At 46.3% G+C, this 12,974-nt stretch overlaps 1 pseudogene; it reads left to right on the top strand.

The window, feature by feature from the left end:
* The first annotated feature begins 4,390 nt into the window (after window positions 1-4,390).
* LOC121046250 lies at window positions 4,391-6,594 on the top strand (annotated as a pseudogene).
* Window positions 6,595-12,974: the final 6,380 nt, after the last annotated feature.

The raw sequence follows: 12,974 nt of genomic DNA, 5'->3' as shown, positions 1-12,974 counted from the left end.
TGTGACCTGCAATCAGTCAGAAAAGGCAAGGGCGCTACTCTCCCAAGGTCCAACGCCGATATGTTTTTTGTGGCGTCCTTTTAGGGTTTCCATCAGGGACATCACGACACGGATTTGCCTCGCCGTGGCGTCACGAGTTTTGACCCTGGCTACTTATTATCAGATGCGACAAGTAAAATGGAGTGTTTAAAATGCATGCTAGAAGCTAGGAGCCATCGTGCTTTCAAACCGGCACCGTCGAAGTTGACATTCTGACAATGCCTTTATGCCCGTGATTTGGCCAATCGGAGAAATTCGCAATCTACCGAAATATGTTTTCGGTTGTATTTTTGGTATCGCTTACTTGCAACGGTCGATGTATCACCGTGCAATTTTCAAGAAATCATGACCCTCTAAACAAACATTCAAGTTAACGTTTCTTGCCTTTTTTTTCTGACAGGGATTGCTGTTGTGAAGGATATGCGAATGCTTCGTTATTGTGCACACCAAAGTTTGTTTCAGACGTTTTGTATTTGTTCGTTAGTGACAGCCTGCTCTGTTCTTCAAAGATGATAAATGTTTTCCAGGACTTCAGCGTTAACTTTTCTTGCGGATTCCAAAAGTTGAAGACGCTGCCCTCAGACTAAAGTCTCTTGATAATATTCACGCTATCAAGTCACTGTCACCCATGGTGGTGGAAACGCGCAGTACACGCACCAGAAGCGGGTGCTTTGCTGCCTTCTGCTTCCAAGGGCCGCTTGAGGCACGGGCCTCGTGCACTGGCGCATTCGGTGCCAATAAACGGAAACACATCGAATTTGTGTTTATTCTTTCCGATTGTTTAAGTATATTTACCAACACGCTCGTTTTACTGTTAATGTACATCGAGGGGCTTTAATACCCAATTCACACGGCATCGTAAACTAAGGGACCTTTAGATTATGTCCCTTAGCTGAGGGAACCTGTAGTAAACGGCGTTCTTGATCGCACGACAAATAAACGGAGCACTTTAAGTTGATGTCGATTGCATTCCAGTTTAACCGCTAGAGGAGCACGTGATAAACAATTATTAATCCAAATCGGTTTCACGCGCAGTATTTTTTTATTATTATTGTGTGTGAAATATCACATTTAAAACATAAATATTATTTCTGTCTGCTTTTGCGGCACTTTACTTTTTTCTCCAAGTCTAAGGGCGCACCTAAATGAGTCTTGCTTTAAAACGTTCCACCCGTATGGCCACACTGCCCCTAAATCATCTGCGTTTACGAGTTTGCATTGCGAGGTGGGCGAGCTTTTTATGTTTAGCAGCTCCATTTTCTGGCGAAGTTCTCACTGAAGTAGCTAAATAGTGCCCGGTAGAAACGAACCACGACGGAGTCTCACGGTTACGCCAGTCATACGATCGAAAGGGATGGACGACGACCAAGATAAAGGGTCCTGGGCGGGAGAGTCGGGCGACTCGTCTACATCCTCGAGAAAAAGCTCGCAGTGCCACTGATTAAACTTGACAGTTTAATCAGTGGCACTAATGACATTGCCAGAGGGACCATGGTGCAAAAGTATATTTTGCCCCCAAGTCTGCGAGAATCAATCGCTCACTCTTTCTGCCGCCACATTGCAGTCTTTTATTCTGGCTTTTGACAAGGTCTACCAAAGATAAGCGAGCAGATGTTGTCGCTTATAAAGTTTACCAAATTTGAAGATAGAGAAGCTAAGACTTATAAGCATCTTGCACAATTAATATGGCAATTCGGGCCAATTGGTCCATGATCGTACGTAGACAAGCGCCGCAAAAAAACACATGGACAATAAGTGGTGGTAAACACTGGCACCAGTGTTTTATGTCCACTTCTTGTCCCTGTGTATTTTTTTGTGTTTATTTACTATCTTGAAGAAGTATTTTTAATCACAACGGACAGGAAGGAAACGGTATGGTTCTATGCGGATCATAAAGCCATGCTCCGAATGGGTGACCCCGCAGGGGGCACCTGTGAAAGCAGGTGTTTGGAGAGTGGCGTCTCCACGGACCCCGAGCCCCGCAGGGGGCACCTGCACCTTATGTGCTGGGTGCTTGGTGAGTAGCGTCACCACGGACCCCAGCCACATTGGCGACACCACAGACCCTAAGTAAAAAGTGGCTAAGACCCACCCACGTCTGGCTGTGCGTGGCGAGCCCGTGTCCGGGGGAAAACGGCATCCTGGTGGTTGAGCCGAACCCGGGGTAGGTTTGGACCCTTTGGGGCCCCCGGGTGAGGCAACACACCACTTTGGCCCCCCTCTTCTCGTAGACGGGTGTCCTGGCTTGGCCCGACCAGGATGATGCAGTCAGTCGCCATTTCTTCTAATATCTTCTCTCTTCTTTCTCTTTCCTCTTCTCTCACCTCTTTTCCATTTGAACTTCTTTGGCGGCAAGGGCTAACCTTGGGTGGCGACAGACCCCCTGTCTAGCACCACACTGGGTTATAGTGCCTGGGCAGCACTGATAGTGTAATGTTGTCAGCCAAGCCATTCTTGCTATGGCGCATTACGTATCCCCGTGTTGGGCCCCGTAGTTGGTGGCGCACCCGGGGCACCGAAGATCCTCCCATTATTATGGGTTCCAAACGAAACTTTCTAGATCGGCCTCTGAAAAGAGGCCGCACCGAAGCTCTACTCCCTTAAAAAACACTATCTACGCCTGAAAAATTTTCAAAATTCCTCGTAATGCGTTCAGAGACCGAAAAACGTCTTGCCAAACTGTCCCCATTCCTCGTCGCGAAGGTGATAGAGGGAATGGTTGGAAAAGACTTTCATGCCAAGAAAATGTCATCTGGCGACCTCCTCATCCAAATTAATACTAAGCGACAAAGTGACGCCCTCTTAGTGCTGAACTCTATCGCGGACTAAAGGGTCACTGTCACAGCACACCGCACCCTTAACACTTTTCAAGGTGTCATCTCTGAGGATGACCTCCTTGATACACCAAAGAAAGAAGTCGCCGAGGGGCTGGCCACGCAGGAAGTGATGGCTGCACGGCGGATCACCCTGCCTCGGGGCGGCGTAGAATTGAAAACTAAGCATATTGTTTTAACATAGTAATCGACCTCTCTTCCCGAAGTTATTCGAGCCGGCTACCTCCAGTGCAGCGTTCGCCCCTATGTGCCAAATCCGCTGCGCTGCTTTAAGCACCAGCGGTTCGGGCATGGGTCGCGGAGCTGTCGGGGGACCAACAAGTGTGCCAAGTGCTCTAGTAAAGAGCACGTTGCTGAAGCATGTGAGAGCGAACCTCTGCGTTCAAACTGTGAAGGCCACCACCCTGCCTATTCCAGATCCTGCCCTGTCTGGAAACAAGAAAAAGAAATTCTAGCACTAAAAATCAAAGAAAATATAAGCTACATTGATGCAAAGAAGCGTTTTGCGTTTGTCTCTAAAGGCTCTTATGCCCAGGCCGTGCACAGGGGCCCGGCACGGTCAATGGTGTCGACGGGAACGCAGACGTCTTCGGACGACCCGCGTCTCTTGTTAGGTCCCCCTTCCTCGGGAGCAGTGCCAGTTGCACCGCCTTTAAAACGCAAGGTGGATGCTCCCTCATCAGCGTCCACCTCGGGAACGGTGCCCATTGCACCGCCTCCAAACCGCAAGGTGGATGTTGCTGCGTCAGCATCCACCTCAGGGCAGGGTATGACCTCCCCTGCCACACCTGCTGCTTCGGTCCCTCGGGGCCGGGGCCTCCAATCCCGGACCTCTGCTCCTCAGAAGAAGCCTGGGGAGCCCCCCAAGCAGTCGACCTCTGCCGCAAATTACAAATTAGGAAATGCGGAAGTATCTTCAAAAGTAATTCACTTACATTTCTAAGTATTTGTTCCCTACTCAAGATACTTTACAGTGAAAGTAACTTGAGTAGTATTTTAAATATTTTATGAAACAGGTACTTAGTAACTTAAATACTTTTATCGAGTATTTTGTCCAACACTGATTAAAACAAAATGGCAGCTCAGAGTTAATTAATCAACCTAGTCTGTATTTCGTCTTGTTCTTACTGTTTGTTTTTTCTGTGGAAACTTGGGATTATGTTTCTGTGAGATTGTGTGAGTAGGTTTAAATTTTTGCGTGGTATTAGGTCAACAGTTGCTACTTATAAATATTTTGAAAAATGTTCTAAGCAGCACTCTGTATTTGTAATAATAAACAGCAGTGCTTCCCAAACTGTGAAGCGCGAACCCCAGGGGTGTCGTGACTGATCTAGCGGAGATGTTTAGAAGTCATAGCTTTTCTATGTTCAAATTTGGTAAACTTCATAAGCGACAACATCTGCTCGCTTATCTTTGGTAGACCTTGTGAAAAGCCAATATAAAAAACTGCAATGCGGCCGTAAAAACAGTGAGAGATTGATTCTCGCTGACTCGGCGGCAAAATATACTTTTGCACCATGGTGCCCCTGATAATGTTATTAGTGCCACTGATAGAACTATTAAGGTAGTGTGTAAATTAAGTGACTGGGTGAGCAAAAATGTAGGAATTTTAAATGTGACTTTCCGCCTTTAAGGCTGGATCACACATACAGTGCAGCGATAACTTAGCCCTGTTAAGGCATCGAATCACTGCTACTTCCATGGCTTGTATCGTGTGTTCCGTGTTGCCTCTTTTCATACAAAGGGCTGATGCCCCGGTTTGTAATACTGATTCAGCACTGAGGTAGTGCTGCTCTTCTTCTTGCACTGTTCAGCGAGGACGAGGAAATGGTTTACAAAATGGTGGAGGTAGGTGTGGTATTTTTTCGGCTTAGAACATATAAGGCTGGAGGCAATGCATTCCTCCTAAAGTAAAAATTTGTCATGATTTTAAACACTTGGAGAGATTCCTTCAAGAAAAAGTTCCCTCAATGCTCACCCAATTGATTTGAAGGGTTGTATAATTGTTAAAAGTCATCTCTAACTTGGGACGGTATACACACAATTCCAAATCAATGACAAACTTGTATTTTCTAATGATTAATGAACCACAAAAGCTGGATAGAAATGCCAGAAAGTGTGCAGACGAGCTGGTGAACTATAAACTTCTTGAATACCCAATACGGATGAACATAAGAAGGTAGATGACACGGAGATCTGGGCTCTTCTCTCCTTTCTTGTTCCTTGATCTAAGGTTTTCAAGATGCACAAATATGTCTATCCTTGCATGTGAAGGGACACTATTGCCCAAGTGTTATAAAATTTGTAACGGTCATGTAACAAAAGGAAACAAATATGACTCAATCAGCCTCAAGTTGGAGTCTAGAAATGCTTACATACATGTCAACCAATAGTGCTGCATGTTCCTAAGCTAGACATTCTACACAACCAATGCCGTTAAACTTTACCAGCAATTTCAAGCAGGGTGAAATAGCTGGAAGCAACCAATTTGTCATGTATATTGAGAATTGTATTTTGTAGGGTCCAGATTTTTTTTCTAGGGTAGCTGTGAAAGCTTTACAAGTGTGGTCTGAGCAGGTCGGTTATACAGCCAGGGGGCCATAGTATAAAGTCCTAATATTTGCGACAGGACGAATGATTAACTGAAAGTTGTTAAAAATGTTTTAGTTATTAAATAAACATATGGAGTTAGTATAAATTTGCTGAGTTTCAAAGAAAACCACTCAATCCGGCAACTTATGAGGTTCAATAATCCTTGGGATTGGGCTAGTAGGTTGTCCTTTGTTTTTGTTCTGCGCTGCTAAGGTTTACAAGCTGGAACAATGAAGGTCGACGCGCACATGTAAACCAGTTGTTCGTTATGCCTTCCGCGTGTGTGTGTCGTCCTTCATTGTCCCAGTTTGTAAACCTAGCAACGAACAAAAATAAAAAGGAAAAAAGATTTATAAAGACCAGGAGCGTGCCGGAAGCATTGTGATACTCTAAAAAATACCACTCGTGCAACGCGTGCAATGCTAGCGAAACAAAAACGCAGATCATAATGTCCTATCTGTTTGCCTTTCATTAAAGGATGGGGATCTTATAATGGTATTGTTTAATGTACTTTTATTTAAAATATATGTGGGTGTCTTCTGGCAATTCACAGGAAACTGCAGGGGACACAGATCTTGGAGACATGCCTGCCACGTCGAGCATTTGCATAAAAGGTTAGATCAAGATTGGTCTTTTTGTTGTCGTCATGTGAGATTCATTGTGCTGCTTGCTTTTTTATGCAGGACCGAGCCTTTTCTGTCCGCGGAATTCACAGTGTGCATAATGGAATCGCCTTGACCACTACGAGCAACAGAGCTGTTGCATCGAAGCTTATGTTCCTGCTGTACTTCGTGCTCACTGTGGAGTATCCACCCGAAGTAGCCCTGACAATAGAGTTTGTTCAGAGGTGAGAATGCCAGACTATTTTGTCGCAAGGCTTGGTTTGCCCAAGGGCTCACAGCGTTACATGCTGCTGCAATTTACTCGAATATGATGAATTTGTCTAAATCTGTGTTAAAGGCTCATTCGTTTTGCTTTGCTGCGTGTAATTATAATTTTACTTTACAGGGCCATCGCTGGCATCAATCCAGATATAAGCTCAAAGGCTCGGAAAACATCAAGGAAACAGCATAGTCTCTCACCAAAGGTGGCGGCTTTGGCAAACGTCTTAGAGAACTATGCGTTTTAAAGTTTGACATGTTCAGTTCAATGCCAAATGCTTTAAAAATGTAAGCATTTTAAAAGTTTTTTAACCTTTTCAGTGTGTGAGATAGCGTTTTGTATTTTATTACAAAAAAAATTACAGTTGACATACTTGCCTCCAGTGTAATTTCTGCTTCACACCATATTGCCGACCCCACCCATACTACAGCAGAGGTTGTCAGGGTGACGGTGCGTTTTACAGTTAAACCCGTTTTCTATGTGTTCAATAAAATGGACAAAACCAAGCTTTACGTGAAAGAAGCAGGACATAGCTGAAGGAACCATTGAGGCCTGTTTTTCTAGGGGCTGGCCAGCTACATAACTTGGGCAACAGCATTATTGCAGAAGCAGTATTTTTACAGGTTTGTGTGGTTGTTTTACAGGCAACAGAAATATCGCAGAACCTGTATTTTTACTGGTTTGCAAGGTTAATATACAGGCAACAGAAATATCAAGACTTGTATTTCTACAGGCTTGTGCAGAACAGAAAACTGTGAATTTAAAGAGCTTTCAGTTTTTTTGTTTTTTTTTTTCTCGCAGAAACAAAAATTTTGTGCAATCACAAGAATATGTTAAACAGACTTTCGTGGTGAAAGTACATAAAAACAGAAAACAGCAAAACAGCAAAAGTAGGTAAAAAAGTTGACGTTTTTTCTGTAGTTTTCAGAAAATATTTTTTACAGTGTAGCGAAACTGGCCTGGAGGTCGTCATGAAACGATTTTCCTACTTCTTCCTCCTTAGATTTAATCCTCAACTCAAATGCGAATTGTGAAATCATGTCGTCGAGACATTCTTCGGTACCGGTGCGATGACTCCTAGCTTCCACTGTGCTTTTTATGCACAGCATAGAACTTCTCATTCCCCAGTGACGATTAGTTCCGTCAGGACACTCATTGGCCATGAACGCGAATCCAAATATTTGTCGACGGATTGATTGTTGACGAGTGCATACGTCCGAGTGACGCAGTTCTCGTGTCCAATGCGTGAGCTGGGCTCGGCTGACGTCAGGTTGGCACCGCTGACGCGCTTTGGGAACCTCGGATGTAACATAGTGAAAAGGCGGAGAGCTTTCGAAGGAAAGAAGGTACAAAATAGTCCGCTATATTTTCAAATGTTTGTACCGAAAAGCTGGCTTTTGACTTTCTACCCTCTTTCTTTGGCCAACTAAACCCGATATGCTATTAGTGAAGTCCCAATTTAAAATCATTTATCCCAGCCGAAAATTCGTTTCATGGCCCTTTTATGCCGCGTTCACACATCTGCGTTTCGAACGACAGAAACAACACGAACGACATGACACCCGGGCGATTCTGTTTGCATTTCAGAACGTGACGGAGATGGCAAAGAGCAGCTTTATCAAGCAATCATGTGTCACGGTTGTCCCGGTGTTTTGTCGTTTCTGTCGTTCCTGTAGCTCGGAACGCAGATGTGGGAACCGGCCTTTACGAGCCTACTCTGATGCTACGCTTGAACGTCACGGAAAATCGGTCTTCCCGCCTTTTTGAGGTGTCGCCACGGGTACGAATACTAGCGGGGTCTAAAATGATTTGTTCGGCACACAAGCGTCAGTACAGGTTATGACTTTTTCAACATTGCCTGAAGCATATTCCATTCGTGAAGTAAAACATCGAAGGTGTCTTCAGTGTGCGTGCTTGCATCACCTGAAGTGTCACAGCTTTGTTACCGCAACACCTCATGCGGGCACACTATCCGCCCATATCAAAATTGAATTGGGCGATGTTTTCAAATGAAATATTTAGCATTATTTCGCACATTTAGTTCCCGGAAATTAGCAGCACATTCGGGAAGTTGAAGTTGAATGTTATTTTTTTTTCATAACTAGCGGAAATAATGACAAGCGGTTTATCTAGTCATTTAGTCGCACATTCACAAGAAATATTATAATTTATGTTACATAATTATCAAACTCGCGGCGTTTCTGTAACCATCGGTTCGAAGCAGATTCTCTGTCACTCGGTTAACAGGTATTCATTCAACGCAGTAGCGCACTTCAACGACCCCCTGATCAATCTTGCCCTCTGCTACACCATTGTAAAATTTCATTACGGGCTTGAATCATCGTGCTATGTGTCATAAGCCTTCCACCGATAAGAAGTGTTTCAGAATTGAATTGCAGAAATGTGGTTATCAAATATATTATTTTTGTTTTACTACAAATTCTTGCCTCACTCTGAGTACCTATGCATTTAATCATAAAACGTAAAAACGAAACATGAGTAAACAACAGTCAAGGGGAGCACAGCGTCATGCACGAAGCACGAGAAGCCCGGGCTATTGGCGCCTCAGCGTCGCGTCCAGCCGGCGCGCGGGTGCGCCGGCAACCCGCCGTGGCCGTGGGGTAGGCGCCTCGACGTTGCGGCGCCGCGCGCCGCCGTCCTTTACATCTCAGTGTAAGAAGGCACACGGCGAATTCTACGAACCCATCGAGGGAGACCAGGGGCGGATCCAGAACTCCGTTTGGGTTTCTGGATCCGTCAATCTTTACCGCTCCCCTTCAAGATCTTGGGAAGCGACACGGCGACAATGCGGATTACTGCTGTGCGACACCTCAAGTAAGTGAAGTTTACATTAATCGTTGAAGTGAACGAAAATAAATGTGCAGGCTTGAAAAGTGGTCTGACCAAATTGTTTTGCAGACTACTCGGCAAAATAGCATATTTATACAAGTTGTTTTACAAGTCTCTGAGACAGCCATATTGAGAAATACAGTAGGAAACATCGGGCCGATTTTTGGCTTCGCTTTGACGTCGAGAATCAGGCGATCAGGCTTTCTTTCAAGCGAGATGCCCGTCGACCCGTTTCGGCACTCGTAGTTTTAGGCGTGCATTTAGTTGCGACCGCGCGCGCCGTTTCGCACGTGCGGTAGCAGCCGAAACCTTCCAAACCTGCGAGTTTTCAAATAGTGGATTTTCGTAGAACAAATTTTTGTTTGTTTCGGCTACCAAATTTAATGCTGAGTCTAGTAACAAATCTGATGGCGTGCAGAAAACAGGGTGCAAAAGTTTTTCTTCAGAAAAAGGTCATGCAAAGCTTAAATATCCTTCTCTACGTATACTTTTTTGCCTGTCGCCTTTTTACACCAGGCTAGTGCACTGTTCTCTAGCACACAGAGTTTGGATCTAATTACCCACATTTTATTCTAGTGTCGTAGGGGCGTCGGGAGAAAAAGAGGACGGTCGAGCGAGGCGCGAGGGGGCCAGCCGGCGAGGAAAGAGGAAGAGCGGGCTGCACGAGGCTGGGGCCGGGCAGGAACGATAGAGCCGTTCTGGCGGGTCTGGCCCATGGCGATCCCCGGAGCATTCCACCAGCGAGGTTCGGATCGGGACCGGCGGAAACGGCGAGCCCTGGCCTGACCGTCCTGGGCTATGACGATCCAGGAGTGGTTCCGCAGCGAAACTCAGGCTGTGATAGCCTGGAACAGCTAGTCTGCGCAGTGTTGGTGTGGGAAGGACGATCCGCAGGCGTGGACACCGACTGCGACTGCGAGCTATGAACGACGGGCGACAACTAGGGTCGGCGGGTCCGCATCCTGCCGGCTCTCGAAGACGGGCAACAGGGAAGTACAGTAAACCCATTCGCTGCCTTCTCGTTGGGTTGTGTGACTTCCTGGGAGACGAGCGAATCACAGACCGATCGGGCGGCGACTATTATAGAGCGACCCCACAAGTGGTGAAGGCAACTCAAACTGGTGTCCAAATGACAACTCTAGAGTATGCTCTAAACTCTTCGACCTATCAAGGCTTCTGGTGGTCTTAAAAAACCGCATAAAAAAACCAGGGACATGGCGCGCACGTGCACTGCTGAAATCGGGGTCGCCGCCGCTCGCCACGGCCCGACAGGCAGACTGGCCTGCCCATTGACAGAGACACCTCCGCTTGTGGCGCTGAATGCAGCGCTCTCGTGGCGCCGCCTGGCCATTGCCGGCTGGCTATCATGCACTTGCGCCATCTTGCCCCGAACGACACGTACAAGCGGTATATCACACAATGTGAACGATTTCACTCGAAGCTTCGATCGATCATGACACTGCCTTTGTTGCACTTCCTGAGTGATGACTTGTTTGTGAAAGGAACGGTGATGTGCGGAAAAAATAAAATTGTTTGTGCGACTGGGTGCTGAGGAGGATCATGGGAGTCATTTAATTTTATCGCAGCCGTGCGAACGTTATAGTAGACGTAAGCATAAAATTCTATGCCCACCGGCACCAACTTGGCAAGAGGAGCCGAAATCCACACGAGCCTTTCTTAGCCACAGAGAGAGGAGCGCTAACCGTTTGGAGCGCTTCCCCAACCCCGACGTTACCGCGCCGCCTCGAGGCGCCATCAGTCCAATGGCATCTCGCCGTCTGCCGGGAAGCGAAGAGCGAACACCGAGAGCGACAAAAGCGAACCCCCCCCCCCCCCCCCCCATACCCCCGCTGCTCTCCACAGCTGGTTGAGACATTGCGGAGGGCGCTGGCAAGGAGGAGCCTGCAAGAGCAAGCACTCCCCCCCTCCCTCCTCCTCCGCCCTCGGCCCTCCAAAGGAACCAGCGCGTTTACATGGCGAAGGAGCAGGCGAGCCACACCCAAGCCAACCTGAACCCCACGCAATAGCTGCGATGCGAGAGTCTCCTCGCCCACTAAGACGACCCGGGAGCTCACAAGACCAACCCAGCTAAAATAATACCAGCGCTCACCGCGACTCATCATGGCCATGGTCATCAGACTCACCTCAACACGCAGAGTAATGCAATCACCGGACTCATATCCACCCTAAGACTCGTGTCTTGATTCAGGCTTATGCTCATGAGCCTCGAAACTCACAATCACACTCAAGAGATCTCAAAGCTCACGGTCATGAGTACTTCACTTAGAGCTCAAGCTCACACTCACACTGAAGAGTTTCCAGAACTCACGATCACACTCACGATCAAACTCACACTCACATTCACGAGTTCTCAGAACTCGCGATCACACTCACGATCAGACTCACGCTCATGAGTTCTCAGGACTCGCACTCACATTCATGAGTTCACATAACTCCCGATCGCACTCACTCACACTCAGCGTTTTTCGAGACTCACGACCTCACTCACGATCAGCTCAAATCTGACGGGGAGCGTGAGTGATCGTGAGTCATCGCACCCATGAGTGAGAATGCCGAGGTATGATTCGAGTACACTGCAGTAGAATGGCAGTATGGCGTTGGGTCTGCGACGCGTAAGTAATTCTAATTTTGTGAAATACGAGCGATATAGGAGACTTACCTTAAACTACCACGTAAGAAAAGTGTAAGCGAGCACATTCATTCCGAAGCCGATCATCCAGGGCCTAGGGAGCCCGCGATTGACACACCGCAATACCACCATCGCTAACAGTGGCGAATTTTCTTGGAACACTGCTCGGTGTCAACTATCTTGTGTGACTCAGTTAAAGCTACTTGCGCGGGCGCGTTGATTCGTTTTGGCATCTCTTTCGCACGAGAGTGCGTGTGAATAAGACGCAATACGAAGCCACGTGCCCTCTCGAAGCAGTGCTGAGCTGCAACACCCTGGAAGCTACCCTATAGCCTTGAAAACGCTCCCCAAAAACTTGACGCTAAGTCTTTTTTTTTATAGGTTCCTTGTCCACATGAAATACGTCACGTGTACGTCATGTTAAAAAAAAAAGATGGCATCAAAATAAGAACGTGGGGCTGTAACACTTTGTTACTACGCTTTATATCGGCTATACATCGCAAGTAAATATCTATCTTTTGTTCCTACGCCCGTATACGTCACAAATGAGATGGCGGCGGTCATGAAAAAACGGCCTCTATAATGTGATGACTAAAAGTAGTAGTGTAGGAATATTGCTTCGAACTGAATAGAGTAGTGTCATGCATGTGGCTCAACACTACAAAGAGAGCCGCTACGTCGTTGCTTTACTTTGCACTGTAAAGGCTGTAAATAATGTGGCGCTATTCGACTTGAACCTCTATTTTCACCCCTCTACTAGTAAGGCAAAATCCCCTATTACCTTTTTTGTTCTCAGGCTCATATTGGAAGGAACAAACAGCATTATAAAAAAAACCTAAATAAAAGAAAACAAAACAAAACAAAAACGTGTGACTGAGTTAATGACAAACAGCTGTGTTTCGTGGCATGTAAGTTTTCTTGAAATCCGGACATACCTTTGATGGGTCGCTTGAAATGACATAGTTTATTTTCATGTTTTTGCATCTATTATTACTAAGTTTGCATTAGGCACCATGGCAAGACGTCGTTTTTTTATATTTCTGTATCGGCCGACGCTATTACGACTAACTTAGCTGGAATGAAAATACCATATCGTCGGCCGAGCGACATTTCATTATCACATCGCA

Source organism: Ixodes scapularis, unplaced genomic scaffold (assembly GCF_016920785.2).
Source record: "Ixodes scapularis isolate PalLabHiFi unplaced genomic scaffold, ASM1692078v2 PGA_scaffold1__304_contigs__length_218370807, whole genome shotgun sequence".
NCBI classification, from domain to species: Eukaryota; Metazoa; Arthropoda; class Arachnida; order Ixodida; family Ixodidae; genus Ixodes; species Ixodes scapularis.
Note: the sequence above shows the minus strand (reverse complement) of the source record. Positions and strands in the feature narration are given on the sequence as shown.